The 18,679-nt window shown below is 34.1% G+C and overlaps 1 non-coding gene across 1 annotated transcript; it reads left to right on the forward strand.

Moving 5' to 3' along the window:
* Positions 1-16,845: 16,845 nt before the first annotated feature.
* Trnav-cac (transfer RNA valine (anticodon CAC)) lies at positions 16,846-16,917 on the forward strand. Its single transcript has one exon. It is a non-coding gene; the product is annotated as a tRNA-Val (tRNA).
* The last annotated feature ends 1,762 nt before the right edge of the window (positions 16,918-18,679 follow it).

The following is an 18,679-nucleotide window of genomic DNA, read 5'->3' on the forward strand; positions in this document are numbered from 1 at the left end:
TGGAGCACGTATAAAATTCAATTCCACAAAGTCGCCTCTGTCTCTCTGGTCTCTGGTCACAATTATGCAGAGTCGTCCATTCGTGCGCCTGGTGCACATGACTTGGGAAAAAATATATAAGTACAAACAAAAAAGAAAACCTGAACAAAAGTGCGTGGCCATAACCGTTGTTGTCGGTTCGGTGCCATGAACGAGGTTCACCTTGAGGGGGACGATCACTCCGATATAATCACTCCACTGTAGTTGCCCTTTTGAGGTAAAATCGTATTTCAACACAAGTAATTCTCGTAATCATTTGAGAGCTATGTACACTCGTAGCGAGAAGAAGAATAAAGAAACTGGACAGAATGAGCATCAACCAGTTCATAAGGTCGACTTTGACTTCCATGGTGCACACTGCACAGTGCATACAGCTCTCCAAGACAAGATTACTTCCGCGTGATAATGTCGACATTCGTCCAGTTAAGCTGATCTTATTACACAAATTGCACCCAGATGAAATCAAATTGGACGTAGGAGCGCCATGGTTGTTATTGGTTGCAGCTTTAACATCAACAAACCGTATTGCACCACACCGAGAGACCGACCGATCGGATCAAAAAGATTGTAATTTCATACCTCTTGATGGTGGCGTGCAACGTCAATGCACCTCTAGAGACTTCAGCATCACCAACATCTCCTCATCCAACAAAAGAATGGGAAACGTGATTGCAGCTTATTGCATTCGATTCGATTATGCGCGCTTTATAGCATTTTGTGTGCACTGTGCACCACTCGACTTGCAGTTGCAGGAGTGCAAATCCTAATTTAATATTCTGATCCTCATTACCTTCATCTCATCTCTCTTCCATAGTCTCTCTCTCTCTACTATCAATCGAGTTGCATGTCCACTCGTGCGAGACTAAGGTTTGATGATTTTTTAGTGGCATTTAACCTCAATGGGGTTACATGAAAGGTGCAACTCACTTGTAGCTCTATGGGTCTTTTTTTTTCTTCTCATAATATTTCTCATGACCTCCTCAGCAGGTTTTTGTAGCAAAATATGTAATGCCAGGGTTAGGAATTTGATCGAGCACCTTGTTGCATGAGTTGCAGACATCAATTAATTTCGAGATGTTAGGATTTTTTTATGGAGCTGAGCTGGTAATGAATCAATTTGAAAGCCTGTTGTTATATTAATGTGGACTTGAAGTGCATCAATCGTTGAGATGATGAAGAGCAATTAAATGATTGGATTCAGCAAAAGAAGATATGTCTGTTTAATTCGTGAGGTTCGTGTTGGAAGATTAACAACATCTTCATAACTGAAAAGTGTTATACTAAGTATGTTACTGGACGTAGAAAATTTCTTAGCATTGGAACTTAAAGATTGCATGTTAAGATATACATTATATTCTTCATAAAATGCTGGAAACAAATTTCCAGGAGGACAATGAAGACATTATTTATTTTTCTATTTTCATTCCATAAGACAAAAAATGAGAACTAATCCTATCAACTTCAAAACCCATGTTTAAAAAAATATTAATTTTAAATGTATCTGAAATTTTCGAGGCCTTTCCAATAATCACTATGGTCTACAACAATGGGACGCAACGAACATCAAAGTCATTATTCTCCTTCCCTTCAATGAGCAAAGCAGTCAATATGTTCACCAGGGTGTATACGTGATTTTATATTATATTTTTACTTGCATTTTATTTTTGAAAGTATATCATGAAACACTAGAACACAATTTTTTTATGGATAAAACAATATCAATAAATACATTTTGAACTTAACCTCTATCTCAGGACTGAACCTGTCCACTTTTTACCGACTTCCAAAAAGGAGGAGGTATTCAATTCGTCTGTTTTTTTTTTTTTTTTTTTTTTTTATGTTTGTTACCTCATAACTTTGGACTAAGTGAACCAATTTTGATAATTCTTTTTATATTGGTGGCTGCAGTGTGGTCCCATTTTGATCCATGGAAGTCGGTTTTGTTTTTTGATAAAAACTTGTTTAAAATATTTTGAATTATTTAAATATTATGTAAAATAAACAATAACAGGTAATGGAATAAAGTTGAAAACTTTAAAAGAAAGACAATACTGTTCTATTGTTACGCCGAATACGACATATTATGGACAATTTCTCTGGGATAGTTAAATTTTTTATGGACAAATCCCTGCATTACTAAGATAGACCACAACGTTATCGTGATACGTCAACAATTCAATCAAAATTTGAGTTATATTCTATTTTGTTGAATACGTAAATAGTGTACTACATATTTTTTACTAAATATAGTTTTACATTAATTGTTCTTTTTCCTCTAGAAAAAAAATTTTTTTGTGGCCAAAACCAAATATTTAGACAATGATACAATAATAAAATAAATTGAGGAATCTATAGTTCATGCCAAATTCTAACACTGTACGATTTTTTGCCAACATGGCTATTTTGCCTACATGGTTTTATTTTTTGCCTTGAAAGCTTTCCCAAATCACCTTTAGAAAAAAAAAAAAACATCTTTTTAATATTAGCTGTGTTTTATTATTCATGTGATCCAGATCAGAACAATCTTTTTATTTGTTTTACAAAAAAAGCAGGATCTCGTTTTGTTATTGTAACGCTAACAATTACAATGATCTGATCTAGATCACGGGAATAATAAAACACAGCTATTATAAGGTTCCAGTTCCTTGAAACATTTTTCTTAACAGCTCAGGTAATGAAACCTTAAAAAGCACATCACTACAAAACGGTAAAATATATACAAGTTCTGACAATCGTTTGTACATCTGAAACCACAAAGCATCCTGTTACGACACATTCCATAGATAATTCTCAGCTCTTGACAACTTCTACAAGATTGCTCTTGCATTCTTATTTAAATGCTGCAGTTTGTTTTACTTTATCTAGTGTCTTAATGAATGAAATGTTCAATCTGATCGCCTTAGGTTAAATTTTATACTACTCAAGTCGTTGAGAAAACCGCAAATTCTTCATTTATTTTCCAAAGATCACATGAATTATATGTGAAAACAGAGACGGCCTTATAGTAAAGGACTATAATACTCGCAGTATTCACTTCTATTCATCTAATAAAATTGCGAAAAAGATTCTCACGAGATATTGCGCGACTTCGTGGAAATGTGCAACTCTGGACAAAATCGTTAAGGGAAATCTAAGAACTAACATAGGTAGTGTAGTAGGCACTCTAGCACTACTGTGTGTGTAATAGAATAGGTTTAGCTCAATGCAAGGTGCTGCCATTGGCATCAGGCACCGAAGGTAGGTTTATCTTTTCTACAGAGTCTTTTGTCTTGTCCTTATGCTACATGTACACCACAAAAGGTCGGTACTTATTGTGGTCTAAGTCGTATCAGATGGTTGTGTTGCACTCTTCCCATGGGAACCTTTTTGCCGCAACATGACTTGAGAGAGCTCCTTAGTGTATAGCTTTAATAATAACAACATTATATGTACTTGGGAGTCATTGCGGGAACTGCAAATAGATAAGCCACACAATGGGATGTATCAACAAGTACAAAGTTATCGCTAGAGAACAATACAATTGGACGACCGACTGACTACCGACCGAAGTACCTACATTTCCAATTAACTTAAAAGTAAAAGAAGCGATTACTTCGAGCCTTCAAGCTTCAAGAAAACGACGACAGAGAAGAGAGAGATGGAGTCATTTCGATAGGCGATGTGTCATCATCAGAGAGTACATCACTCTCCGTTGATTGCCATTAAATGCTGCCTAAAATGGTTAAAGCAAGGTTTCTTGGTGTCTGGAATGTTGCCATTTAGTTGAAGATTATGTACGTTTTCAATGGTCTTGAGGCCCTTTTTAAGCAGCCCATTGCCGGCATTGCTTGCTGGTTTGTGTCTGACAACAACGACGACCCTGACAGGGAATCAATTCGATATGAACAGTTTAATAAATTTTCCAGAATTAAGCGATAACCTGCAAGCGGGGAGGGGAGCAGCAGAATAAAGGTAGAAGTGGGTACGGAATACAACAAGTCCGGGTAGATGGTTTTATGGCGGTAATGGCTGATGGTTAGTTGACTGGCTGTGGATGGCCCTGGAAGCTAACAACTGACATGGACTGGACATGGACATCCCACCTGAGAATGCTGAATGCCTAACTTTTTGATCGTCTTGGTTCGTCTGTCTTCTCTTTTTTTTTGTTTTTATCTTTGTGTTGGTTATTTTATTTTGTTTTAGCTTTTAGTGATCGTTTGACCAAAGTGAATGCCGCACTTGCGGGAGAGTGGTAGAATCAGTGTTGTCGGCATTCTGTCGCTTAATGGCATTCACTAAAAGGACGAAAAATATATATCTAAAGAACGTGCAAAGAATATGCCCGAAGGCGAAAAATGCACTTTAGGACATGATTTTTGTTCTGGAGGGTAGAATGTGTGTGCGGGAGATATGCTATGTTCTTCGGTGAATTTTTTTTTTTATAAAATATTTTTTTTCCTTCTTGACTGTTAAAATTAATGGCCACAAAATTTGGCGCCTGATTATCATTTGAAATGTCGTCGAAGGGTCGTTATAAAATACAAATAAATATTTTCCAATTAAATGGTTTTTGGGAGGAAATATTTTTGATTTTAATGAGACCTGTCTTGGAGATGATGAAATTACAATTCACAAACAATGCTTTATTGAGGGCTGAGTGAGTTGTTATATTTTGAGTCCAAACGTAAACGGAATTTGAAGAAGGGTAAGATTTCCTTCTAGAAATTAGGAATTTTATAGAGTTAATAGTTAACGAAATGTATGTGTTCATCAAACTGTATACCCGTTCGAATGGAGTATTTAGAAGGAACTACATTCAATTTAATGGAAGCTCACAAAGCTTATAACTAGCAAACAAAGATGTTGCTTTCAACGATACCTCATTTATAAAATTACGATTAGTAGTTTAGAAGTAACGACGGAACTTATGAACAGTCACACATGCATACAAACCATTTTCTTAAAATTAAATCAACATAATTCGGATCAAATGAAAAAATAACATCGATAACTTTGCCCATAATTTTGCTGAATATTATTCTTGTATTTTGGTTATTAGCTCATTTCCATAAGAAAACATTTTTGAATACAATGTTTTTCTTACAACAAAAACACTAAGAAAAAAACAAATTCAAAGCAAGACACTCCTCCAAATAAACATCTACAATACCTTTTATGCGGTATAAAGTACGACTAATAAATGTATTCAAATTCAAATAATAATAAACCATTGTCAGTCCTCGAAAACCACCTGTGCCAGTTTCAAAATGAAAATTGAAATGTAAGTACTTTTATACCTCTCACTTTGAAAAGGTATATTGTTGGTAAATAAGGTTCAATTAAAAGAAGCGTGGGAATCATTAACAAGGATTAAATAAAAGTAGATCACACAAACAAATAAAAACGAAGAACCTCAACAATAAGAACAACACTATGGTTGGACAGACAAAACCTGCCGGACGTGTCGTAGGAAAAAAAAAGACAATCGTTATGGAAGAAGCAAGATCTTCTGACAGACAACAGACGCTTTGAGCTATTTAATTTTGCATACACTTTGGAGAGCTGCAAGTGCGTGGGAACATCTTCATTTGAAGAAGACGTAGTCAATTCACAAAAAAAAACACAAAACAACAACAAACAAACGTGAGCTTGGGAAGGAATAGGTACTTCGCTTGAAAGATAACATCCGCATTGAATAGCAATGAAGGCATCTTATAGCCTTTGAGAATACAAAATATCTTAGCCTTTAATGAAGAAAGACATTGGGAATGGTGTAAGAATAAGTTATAATATTGTAAGTTGTAATAAGTTGTACTTTCATTAGCAATTAAGGGATTGACGATAAACTTTTGGAGAGGAAGAGGATATTTTTTTATTATTTTAACAAAACGAAAATTTTTTTTTATATCTAAATGAATATTGTATAGTCATTTTAGTAATCAAAATCTTACTTCCCTTGAATGAGTGACATAAAGTCAAAATGTAAAGTGCAGTGTTACTACACGATAAGAAAAAACATTAAACCAAGCAGATTTCTGCATGGTTTAAATTAAACAGGAAAATCATCTTATTTTTATGTGGAAACATTTTAACTTAAAAAAAAACTGGCAGCCACTGGGGATCGGTCCTACAACTGTTGGGTCACTAGGAAAATGCTTTACCATCGTGCTATCTCATTGTTGGAAAAAAGTATGATGAACTGCATCTAAAGCTAAAATCTGAAAAAAATTTTAAATTTTCGGGAAATCATATTGTTTTAAGAGGGTGGGATTTAAAGTGGGCATCAGCTTATTTTGGAGTGCCCCTTTTTTTTCCGTGCATACATAGAGAAGATTGAAATCTTCTTGCAAATGTGCACTGTAATGCTGTAAGAAATACATAGTAATATTCAGAAGGCACCAAACGATCAAATTACAATGAATTAGTTGATATGATTATGATTGAACAGATAAAAATCGATAAACATCGGTCAAACACTTAATCCTTCTTTTGGCTTTGCCTTATTCGGGTAATAAATGTGACAGAATATCCTTTCAAATCGAGTTTTGAATGTATATGTTTTTACTTCACATAAATTTATAAAAACAATCATTCACACTTCACACCCAAAAATCAAAACATTTTTTAATCAGACAAATCACGCATAACTCCCACTCACTCTTTTTTTTCTGCTTTTAGAATGGCACGAACAAAGTATTTGCCGATCAGATTTAAAAAAAAGAAGTTAAAAAAAAAAATAACTTATTAACCTTTCTAAAAACCACACCGCATTACCTGCCAAAGTTCACACAACATAGCAACACCATACATTTTGCCATAGCGCACACTTGGTGGTGCACCCTGCAATTTATCTGATTCTCTCTCAGTCGTCTATTTACATTATACCTCTCCTATGAACCCATTCAATATTACTACATACATTCGCCGCCACCGTCACTACTATGCCCCATAGTTGGGTATATAGTGTCAAAAACGTGACTTCATTTGGCCACCAATCCTGATCGCCAGTAAACTTTGTATCCATAAGCTCTACAATTTTATAAAAACAAACCAATAAGAAGGTATAACCAGGAAAAAAAACTATCTCGGCGAGCAAGCATATAGAAATCTTGAAGAATTCCAATCCTGACTTAGTGTCTATAATTTCACTTCGTGCTCCCCTAAAGCCAAAGTATAACGGCTGACTATTGCACTGGACCTCCACCAAGTTGTACACGAGTATTATGGTATTCTTCTCTGTGCGGCAAACATCACGTCGAACCAGCAGAGGCCCCATTAACTCTATTGCGAGGCCTTCAAGGCGAAAGAATAAAATTAAAGTTGCTGCAACCTTTGAGCGGGGTACTTATGTGGTTTATGTTACATTAGCCACATATGCCTACAGGTGTTCGGGAAATTGAATCACCAAGCGCAACCAACCAGTCGATGAGTTGTTTCCTATCTAAAACAGAGAGAGAGAAACTGCACCTTTTTAAAGCTGCAAATAGACACAATGCACCACATTGTTGCATTCTACCTCAATCATTGTGTTAGTGGCGACACCTTAAACTCACTTCACTTGCATGCTTGCACTCAGAATGTGCCGAGTGTTTTACTTCATCCAGTTTTATCTGAATATCAGATTCTGAGATTTTTCTCCCTGCAACATACAACACAGCTTTGCTGTCCGCCCCAAGTGTCCACACGTGATATCGATAAATCCGCACATATAGACACTCCGTATTATAGCCCAGCCCAGAATGGAATCGAGAGTGGGTGGATGGAATTTGCGAAGTTTAAGTTTCCTGATAAGACACAGACCTCTCTCATGCGAAATGGTCCCGAGCAGCTGCGATCTAGACAAGAAAAAAGTCCGCTGAGTTGTCAAGATTCCAGAACTGATTGGGAAACAGAATCCGCACTGCACACAGAAGAAAAAAAGCACTATGGTATTTGGTCGGTCAGTCTCCACTGGTGGTCTCCAGGTGCCTTTACTTTAAAAGGATCCTCATGTGTGGTGCTGCGTTCGTTACATTTATTCGTTAACCAAATAAATTCAAGAATTAAACCGTGAAGCGAAGGGATTTATTTCCCAAGGGATTTAGCAAACAGGTACCTTTGTATCAGTTTTATTCTTCATATTCCCCAAAGAGAGGCGTGCAGTAGGTACACATACATCAGCTAAGAATATTCAAGGATGCTGACGATTTTGGTGGTCTACGTTTTCCAATTCGTTGAAGTTTTTATGACCCATGAAATTTGTTTTTGTTTTTTTTTTATACATAGTTGAGCTGGTGTTTTGTTTTTGTTTTATCGTTTAGACAACAAGTTTTGTTGATTTTTTTGTCTGGCTACCTGGAAGGCAATTAATGTCGATTAGCCATACAAATATGAGGCAGAGATTAAATCATAATTTATTGAAATATTTTTATGTCTACTCAAGACAAGTTTCTTAGCATTTGAAATGAGTTTTATCAATAAAACCGAAATATGGATATGAGTTTCGGATTGGAATAAAATTTTAAATGAATGAAATATGGCTAGTTATGTGCTTCCTGTGATTTGTTCTAAACATGATAGTTTTCTTCAATCGCCGACAAAAAATATATTTAGGTACCAATAAAACAAATCACTCATTTTTAACACACTCTTTTCACAATTAAGCAACATCTAAGTGCAACAAATAATAAATCTCAGCACAAAAATCTAGTGTTTTCAGATTATTTTTGGAACTAAAATCGAATTCTAATAGGTCACTATGGCGTATACGCAACATTTTTAATTTTTTTTTTATAGTTTCCAAATGTGTAATTTTTCTTCGTATACCTATAAAACTTTAAGTTATCATAGTATATTGTAAAAGTATCATCATTAACAACATATTTCACGAATCATTAGATATTGATAGACTAAAGCAGAAAAATAAAATAGACGACTTAGAATGCTAAGGCTTATGTAGGTATATAAATATTCATAAAATGTAGAAAAAACTGTTGCTTTTAAAATTATAAGGAAAACAGTTTTTTAAAAGGCCTTGCCCTCGAAATTATCTTGTACAACAAACAAAGAATTTTTGGGAAAAAAATTGTTTAAATTGTTTAGTTCCCAAAAAAAATTAAAACTTTTTTTAAACTTAAATTTGCTTGACGTTTCTGATGAAACTATTTATTCCCACTAAAAACAAAACTTTTAAGAAATTCAAGGGGAACTTTTATAAAAAGAAATAAACTTAAAAAAAATATGAACTTAAAAAAATTCAAAATTGTGTTTTTTTTTTCAAAAACGGCTACTCAAGCAACTCTATACCTACTAATTTTTTTATTGCAATTGGTTAATTGATTTACGAGAAATTGAGAGATAGGCAACTGTGTCGCAAGAACTTTTTTTTTAGCTAATTTTTATTTAAATAACACTGGTCAACAAGGTTTTTGCCACAAGAACCAAAATATACTTTTCTAGTAGTTTTTAGGGTGCTGAATCAGAAAAATTTGATTGGCCTTCGTTTTTGAAATATTACCGTTAGAAAATGTCAAAAAACGTAATTTTGGCTGTTTTCGAGGTTATGTTTTTATGTAGAGTAATTAATTGTGAATAAATTTGTAACGGTGCCTATAGGAGCTAGTTTTATTCTTTCAAAAAATGTTTAAATCTTTCCGATATCTCTTTTATTGCCCGAGATATTTAAAATTTAAGTAGCGGTCTTTGAATCAGAAACAACACTGGCCAACCAAATTACACTTTTTTTGCCACAAGAATCAAAATATACTTTTCTGAAGGTTTTTGGGTTGCTGAACTCGAATCCACAATCAGAAAAATTTTATTAGCCTTCGTTCTTAAAATATTACCATTATAAAATGCAAAAAAGGGTTTTTTTTTATAACGGTTATATTTCAAGAACGGAGGCTAATAGAATTTTTCCGTTTGCGGATTTGAGTTCAGCAACTCGAAAACCTTCAGAAAAGTATATTTTGGTTCTTGTGGCAAAAATTCTGTGTCCAGTGACTTAAACTTTAGATTAAGTTTAGTTTCTCTTTGACTTATTAAATGAAACTTAAGATATCTCAAGCAATAAAAGAGATATCGGGAAAATTTTAAAAGTTTTTGAAAGAAGAATATAACCGTTACAAATTTGTTTATAATGAATTACCCCACATAAAAATAGAACCTCGAAAACAGCCAGGTTGACTTTTTCTAACGGTAATAATTCAAAAACGAAGGCCAATCAAATTTTTCTGACTTCAGATTCGGATTCAGCACCCCAAAAACTACTAGAAAAGTATATTTTGGTTCTTGTGGCAAAAAAAGTTAAAATTTGTTGACCAGTGTAATTTATTGAAAAAAAAATTTATTAAAATTGGTATGCCCATTTTGGATTTTTTTGTTAAAATCCAAAAATTAATTTTTTTATTCAATTAAAACTGTATAACAGGTTTCGTATACAAAATTTCGTTGAAAACGAATTAATAGTCTGGGAAAAAACTCAGATATAAGAATAAAACGGCTCTCTACCAGGTAACATTAACAATGATTCTCGAAAAAAAAATATTTTTTCAATTATTATTATCTATTATTTTCATTAAAATATGGACCTTGTCTAAAAACTAAAAATTGATTTTTTAAACGTTGGAGCCATTTTTGAGAAAATTAAACTTTTCCAAAATTGGTACCTACATACAGGGTGTCCCAAAAGTTAACGTCAAAACGAAAACGGTAGATAGGGTAGGTGGTGAAAGCTATTAGAAAAATAATAAAAAAGGATTTCTTAAGAAAAAAAATTGTATCTCGGTTATTTATGAAATATTCCCAACAATGTTGTACCATTTTGAAAAGAGAATTGAACACACCAACTTTTAAGGCAACTTGCCGAAACATCGTAGTGCATTTTTTTTACACTACGGTTCATTGAATTAGAGTCACGTAAAATTTTTTAGTACTAAGTTGGGTAAAAAAGTAATATTTTCTTTAAAACTGATGCAGCTGAGTTAAAATTTTTGAATGCATTTGATAGCAGGGTTATTCAAGGTTTCGTAACAAAAGAAAGAAATGAGAAAAATTAAGATTTGTAGTCACGGCACATGAAAAACCGTCACAGAGTGACCATTTTTTCGACTTTTTTTCAAATGCCCAAAATATATGGCTGCGATTTTTTTTATTATTTTTCTAATAACTTTCACCACCTACCCTATTTACCGTTTTCGTTTCGACGTTAACTTTTGGGACACCCTGTATATGAAAGTTTTTCATTATTGGTTATATGGCAGGTACATGTTATTTGAAAAAGACAAAGAAATGACGCTTTCAAAAAATAAAACTTTCTAACTGTACGAAATTTCCACCTATTACAATTTGTATACTTCAACAACATATTGCAACATTTTACTTAATCTTGTCTGTCTTCAAACATAAGGCGTTAGACATACAATCAAGCTAAATGAAAGCTAAACAACAACCACAAACCCAATTAACGTGTCGCATTTCAGAAATTCTAGACATGTTCGTTTTACACCTCTGCAAACTATTGCCACCAATGTCTTGTCTTGTATATGGCTACTGCTGCTGCTGCTGACACGCCATTCAAATGTGAAGCACTTCTTAATTATTTTGTTGTTGCTTGTTTTATTATTGCTCAATTAATTACCTACCGACTCCGCACACTGCATGTCAGCGTTGCAATTTAATTACATTTGATTCACTAATTATGTGTTGGTCGTTGAATATGCAACCATGTTACCATGTGGCAATATTGACAGATATGTAGCTGCAACAACATTCCTTCCAATCAGGATTAGATCTTCAGGAAAAAATAAAAATAAAAATCATCGATGTTGAACTTTAATTACAAATAACACTCTGCATACCATTCTTGACATCGGCAAAAAATTCCATTGAAATCTGAAACTGCAAAGGAAGGCTGATCCGTGTGCTTAAAAAAAATTCTGACACTCATCCGACTGCACCACAACCAGTTTATATTGTTGTCATTTAATTGAACTGTGTGCAAAAGTGCAAACTTCAGTGACCTTCGTATCGTGGTTAAACTTAGAAGCAAGTTCGAAGTGATTCCAGTAGCTTAACCGGATGTTGGGAATTGCTTTAATCACCTTGATTCTCTTGTTTATATTTTTTTTCTTCCAGTTGTTTAGGCCATGTCAATTGGGGGTGCCCTGCACCCCTTGGAGCGGTTTTATACTCTTCCTTTCCACACACCACCGGATAAAAATAATTAAAAAATATAAAGAGAAAAAAAAAACCATAAGTAATGATGGTGAGAAAAAGAGCAATCCCAATGAACAGGTGCTGCATATCCAGTTCTGATTTCTCTAGCCCTGGCATAAAGATGAAGATAGATCAATGAATACAGAATAACTTGCATATATGTATACACATATAGTGACTGTTAATTATGATGACGGGGTATAGGGAATATCTATAAGAATATTAAATGACTATGACTAAAAGTCCCTCTGGTGTTCTTATTGCGAAATACCTTTCGGAAATTGATCTACGAACAGGTGCAAGTGGTATAACGATGGTCTAATTCGTATGAGAATATATAAAAAAACAAAAAAAAAAAAAATAAAGGGGGGAAAAACTCTTGAGCCTAGATTTGATGATATCAGCTTCCTGTGAACATGTTTTCTAGAATGTCTCTGTTAAAATAGGATGCGTAGCGTATGTATGTTTGTAGAAAAAAATAACCAGATGTCTAGCTAATTTACGCATTAATATCAAACAGAAGGGTATGCAAGTAATTTTGCTTACTCGTACGCACCAGAAAGCGTAAGAAAGTTAATATGTTTTTAAAGATGTTTATCTGGTTTGGGCCTCAGTAGCCCTCTCACTGTCTTAATATTATTTATATGATTGAAGAGATATACAATCAATTTTTGTGTTCAGATTTTATGATGCTGGAAAGCTTACCTAGAGTTTTTTAAAATAAAAAAAAAATATTTAATACATTTATTTACATTAACTTTATATGTGCCGTAATTTGGAACATGCCAAATTCGAAAACAATATAAAATATTTGGAATACAATATTTGAATTATGTATCTAAGGTCAAAACAAAATTAGTTCTCTGATTTTATACTGTTTAATTCCATTGGAGGATGGATATAATCTCATTGGATTAAAAAACTTTGAAAAAAAATCTAATATTTTTCAGACTTTGTTTTCTGCTCCGGAAAAAATAGTTACTTGCGGATGGTCATGGTTAAATCGAAGTCCTTGGGAAGTTGAGTCTGGTTTCTAGTTCACAAGCCTTCGATAAGCTTTTTCAGAGCTCCCAGTTAGGTATAAATATAAGCCTGTAGTGTAGCAATAATACACATTCGCTAATTTTGAAAGTTTTTTTTTTTTCTAAAAGGCTTTAAAAAGATGTATAAGGTATCTTTAATCAACTTGCACATGCCTCTTCAAAAGCTTATTAAGCTTCCCGACTATACAAGCAATTTTTCTGAATTGTAAATAGTTTCGTTGGTCCTCAATGGAAGAAAAATTGTTAGTTAGGATTAATTACCAATTTGGAATTACTCCCTTTTTTAGAAACTCGTGACTTTACCAGAGAAATCCTTCATATTAATAGGGCAACCCGTGATTTTACTGAGGCGGATTGTGATGATTTTACCGATAAAACTGTGATTTTACCAGAGAAATCTGTGATTTTATTGGGCAACCCTTGATTTCAGCGAGAAACTCGTGATTTTACCGGGGTGACCTGTGTTTTTACCGGAGTCCGTGATTTAATCGGGGAAACCCGTGGTTTTACTGGGGCGACTCGTTATATTACCTGGGTAACCTGTGAGGAGCGAGTCGTGGTTATACAAATACATGTTAATTTGTATCAAATTTTTAAATTCCTATAGATAATTTGAGTATTTAGACTTTTTCAACTTAACGGCCGTTCCGTGGTATCAAATCATCAAAATACTGTGAAATTCGGGTTTTTCGCCTTTTTGAAAAAGTTGCGTTCGATCCTCGTGTACCACAAACAACTCTATCATGCAACTCTATCAAAAACCAGAACTACCGAATTTAACGCACCGTAAGCAAAAATTAACGTGAATGCTACAAACTAATGTTTTCTTTTTCTTAACGAACTTTAAACAAATTAAATAAAAACTCCACCCAAATAATCAAAAAACAAGCTGATGTACATAATAATTACTAGGTATCTACCACAAAATTTTCGTTGTAAATTTTGACCCTTTCCATGTACCACACCATATAATACCGTCACCCTATATTCAACAAAATCTAAAAACATTTAATAGACCTAATGGCCACTTACACAGAAATTATCTGTAGCAACTACTCTTCCTGGTATCTTATTTTATTCGATGCAATTAGCAAGTTACAACTCTTATTTTACAAACTAACATTCATTCCAATCCAATTGCAATTGCAACTGCACAACTGCTGCTCCACCCATAAGCCAGCGCTCTCAAGCTTGTTGGCAAATTAACATTCAAATAAAAAAAGCCGATAAGCTGAAACATAAAGTTCTCCTCACACCCATGTTTGCCAGTCACTTTGGTATAAAAAAAAGTTCAAATCCAAACAAAACGTCACAACAGCTATAAAGAAATAATTTCCATCACTATAGCTCCTGCATACAAACACCAGCCCATAGCCAGGCTCAATGTAATAATGGTCACCAAGTTCTCCTCTCCTCCAATCTCCAAGCTTTAAACTTTGAGAACCAATATACTTGCTGGCTGACTGCTGTTGTTGTATGCATACACTCCATTACCCGTAATGGGACACATTGTAAATTAATTAGTAAAAATTTGATCGCTGTCATTGGAAGCAACAACAAAACAGTCGATTATCAAAGTCTCGTGCGCTTTTAGCTTACTTCATGTCCCCACCGTCAACCATCGCCACCCAATACACAGAGCACAGGTCCAGAAAATGGATATTGAAAAGCGATTTCCGCGAGGTAGATCTGCCGCAGCGATAGTGTTTCCAGATTTTTTATTTTATTATTGCCGACAACCGAAACCCGTTTATTACCAATTGATATTTATTAGCCAAACATTAGTCGAATTTTGTAGAGCTCTCTATAGAGCTGGTTCTGGCGGTGGTGGTGGTGTAGCATAGTGGCCTGGCCAGATCTTATATAGCCGCTGCTAAAGTTGGTAGCAAGTTAAGGTGTGCAGCAATGCATGTTATTTGAATGGTTGCAGTTTGTTTAATGGGCACCCGCTTTGTAGACCTATCGCTCTGTAACAGCAGACTCCAATTTAGTGTTTTGTGGTATAACAGAGACGTGTTTCCATAGCCGCCATCACCCAGCACCACCGTCACCGTCGCTTTTCTGCCAGTGGTAATAATTTCATTTAGCGGGGGATTAGTGCGGCGCAGGGCAGTGAATGCGAAGTGTTCTCTCTGTTTGCATGGAGTCAGCCTGAGGCGTGCTGTTGTTAGATAACAATTAAAGTCGCGTTTAGTGGGTGGTGCCAGCAATCCCAAAAAAACCGGGTCTAAGTTAATAGAGACCTTTTGCCAATTGAATTGATTTATATTTCAGGAAGACACAAGTGGCATTTAAATGTCTTAGGGCTCGCCATCATCGCAAAGAAATAAACAAATTCTTCCTTTAGGCTAGGCTTACACTAACATTGTTGGGTTATCGAAAGATAAATATTTAAGTTTTCGCTGTTCAATGAGGTGAATTAATTCTTTGTAAGATTGCAACCTGCACGACTTTTAACTATGCAATATTTTACTTATTAACACAGTTAACTTAAGGAAGGCTTTAGGAGTAGCTAAGACTAACTTATTCTTAGAAGACCGAAATTATGATAAAAACTTATATTTTAATAGTATTTTTATACTTATTGAAGTAGTTTCCGTAATGTGGAAATAACTGTTGGTTCTATAAGGCCTTATAAAAGCAACAGTAGCATCTATAAGGCTTCATAGAAACAAAATTGTTATCTTGGTCTCTAAAAAAACAAAACCATATCTAATTCTTGAACCTGAAAGGACTTTCAATGAAGCAAGTGAGATTGATGAACCTAAGTTTTTGCTGAGTGTTTTTTTTTTCTATTCTGTATAATTTTAGTATAGACTATGCCTTAAAGAGGTGAAAAAAACGATTATTGCATTTCCGATTTAGCTCATTTGAGTGACGCAAAACATCATTACTCACGACTTCTGATTCTGACTAATTGATGACAGCGTCACCGCCTTGCATTTTAATTGAAAGCATCCACAGTAGCGGTGGCGGCGGCAGCGCGGCAACGAAGTCTTCATTAAGGTATCTACTTTGTGTGATGGTGCAGCACTAAAAAAAAAAAGCCAATGAGCCGACAAACGAAGCAACTTAACTTATGCTATAACCGCTTTTAATTAATTTCCAGCAAGTCTATAAGATATAATCGGTATGAGACTTTGTGGTTGCTTGGTGGACGGACCTTTTTTTGTTGTTGTTTTGTTTAAAAAAGACATACAGTAGTAGGGACAATATCAGAGCTTCTGTTCTTGGAAGAGAATATCAGCGCACAATTAACCATGATGTATAGGTACTCAATTCCATAAGAGGTATGTTGCAAAAGCGGCACCATATTTGCGGTGAGTGGTTTTTTTTCTTTTAGTTGATGATGGTTTGGTTTTGCTGCAAAATTCTCACAATCTCATAGTGAAGAAAAATAGAATTCACGACGTGAGTAGCAACGTTTTTTGAAATGACTAGCACTAGCTTATTAAGTTTTTAATGTTGGTGCGTAGGGAAACAACGCAACGAAAGAAATTGTACTGTATTGTATATAAAAATCCTTTAATTTTTGGATTCTTTAAGTGGTTTAGAGATGCTTCTTTTACTATATTTGTATTATCAACAAGTTTCCGTAGTGCAGTGGTTATCACGTGTGCTTCACACGCACAAGGTCCCGGTTCGAACCCGGGCGGAAACAATATGAAAATACGTTTTTTTTTATTTTTATTGAAGAAATAAATAAAATAGTTTGGGAAGCACTTAATTTTAATTTTAAATGTTGAGTAGAGTTATCATTTAATAGACAGGCAGTGGATTCCATGATGATTATGTACCAAAACAATAAAAAAAACATTAAACTGAAGTTTATTCAGAATTTTATCATTAGACTGAAATCGAAGGCAAATATTTTATTAAAAATATCGAATACAGAACCGAAAGAGGTTGAAATCATTTAGTTACATATTTGTTATAGTTCAAAAGCGTTCCCAAATTGCCTATATGAAATTAAATGAAAATGTAGTAGAAAATGTATACTTAGACACTTAGAGGACGCTTAGGAGATTTTTTTCAAATTTTATTACCAAAACTATAAAAACTGCTAAAGAAAAAGTAATTCTCAGGTGGGAACGTTTGATTTTTTAGGTGTATCCATAATCTCTATAATTAATCATATTAGGTAAGGATTCTGACCAAAAATATATTGAAAATACTTAATTATATCAAAAAAAGTTCCCAGAATGTCTATATTATTTTAAACTTAGAACTTTTTTAAAGAAAAAAAGTACACTTACATAAGTTCTGGGTTAAATTTATCATTCAACGATTGATGTACAAAAGACATACCTACAGACCTAATGGTAATTTATTTTAATACATCACCAAAATCAGAAAAAGAGCCAAAAGGGGTAATTACGGGAACGCTTTTATAATTTTTTTTTAAAGTGTGTCCTTTATTTTTTCCATAGATTTTTATTTAAATTCATATTTGTGAAGGATTCTGATAAAAAAAAAAAACATTTTGAGCTCAAATCATGGTGAAAAAAACCTGATCTCAATCTATCAACTTTTACTGGAGGAGGAAGGAAGCCTTCAACATAACCTGAGTTGAGGTGTTCATCAGATTCATCTCTTGTCATAGACATCCTACAAAAGTTTAACCCCATGAAACCCATCAAAGCCTATTCACGATTTCTTTCTTCATAATGAATATCTCTTTATGCAACACATAAACTTTGCCACTAGCACTGCCAGTTAGCATGATCCAACTGTGTGATAGTATAAAGTGTGATGAAGTGGACTTGAGTAGGACGATCAGTTGTATTTTTTTTTTTTTTTTTATTATTATTTTGTTGAGTGGTTTCGATTGCTTTTACTTTGCACCTTAAGAGTTAAACTCCACAATGTAAAAGAATATGATTGACATGCATGTTTAGCAGACTTGATATACGTACCAGCCTTCACTATTTGGATATCAATCATCAGATTTTTGCATGGCAGCCATTTGGCAGAATTTGAAGTGTTGAACAGACACTTCAGTTGTCACGTTGTATAGACATTAAGTTTATTGTAAATTTTTTGAAGAATAGAATGTTATTCACAGAAGTCAATAAAGCTAGTCATGACAAAGAATGAAACTTTGAGTAGTTTGTTTGTGATTCGTGACTTTTTGGTAGCCAAAAGAGTTATCAACACTTTGGCAAGATTATCAAAATTATGAAAGCATTTATAATGGATTTTTTTAGAGTTTTTAGAGATTGGAATGTTTACTGAAATAATAAGCATTTATACGTCAGACATATTTTAGATCTTTCAAAAACAATATGGTAGAAGTTAAGGGTAAAGGTTCGGATGGAAAAGCTTCCCAGATTAAAACATTAACATCTCAACCACTTAATACGAGGTTTTCCTATACACATTTGGACCTAAGGACAGTGAGGAACGGATTGATCGGGCTTTTG

Source organism: Episyrphus balteatus, chromosome 2 (assembly GCF_945859705.1).
Source record: "Episyrphus balteatus chromosome 2, idEpiBalt1.1, whole genome shotgun sequence".
NCBI classification, from domain to species: Eukaryota; Metazoa; Arthropoda; class Insecta; order Diptera; family Syrphidae; genus Episyrphus; species Episyrphus balteatus.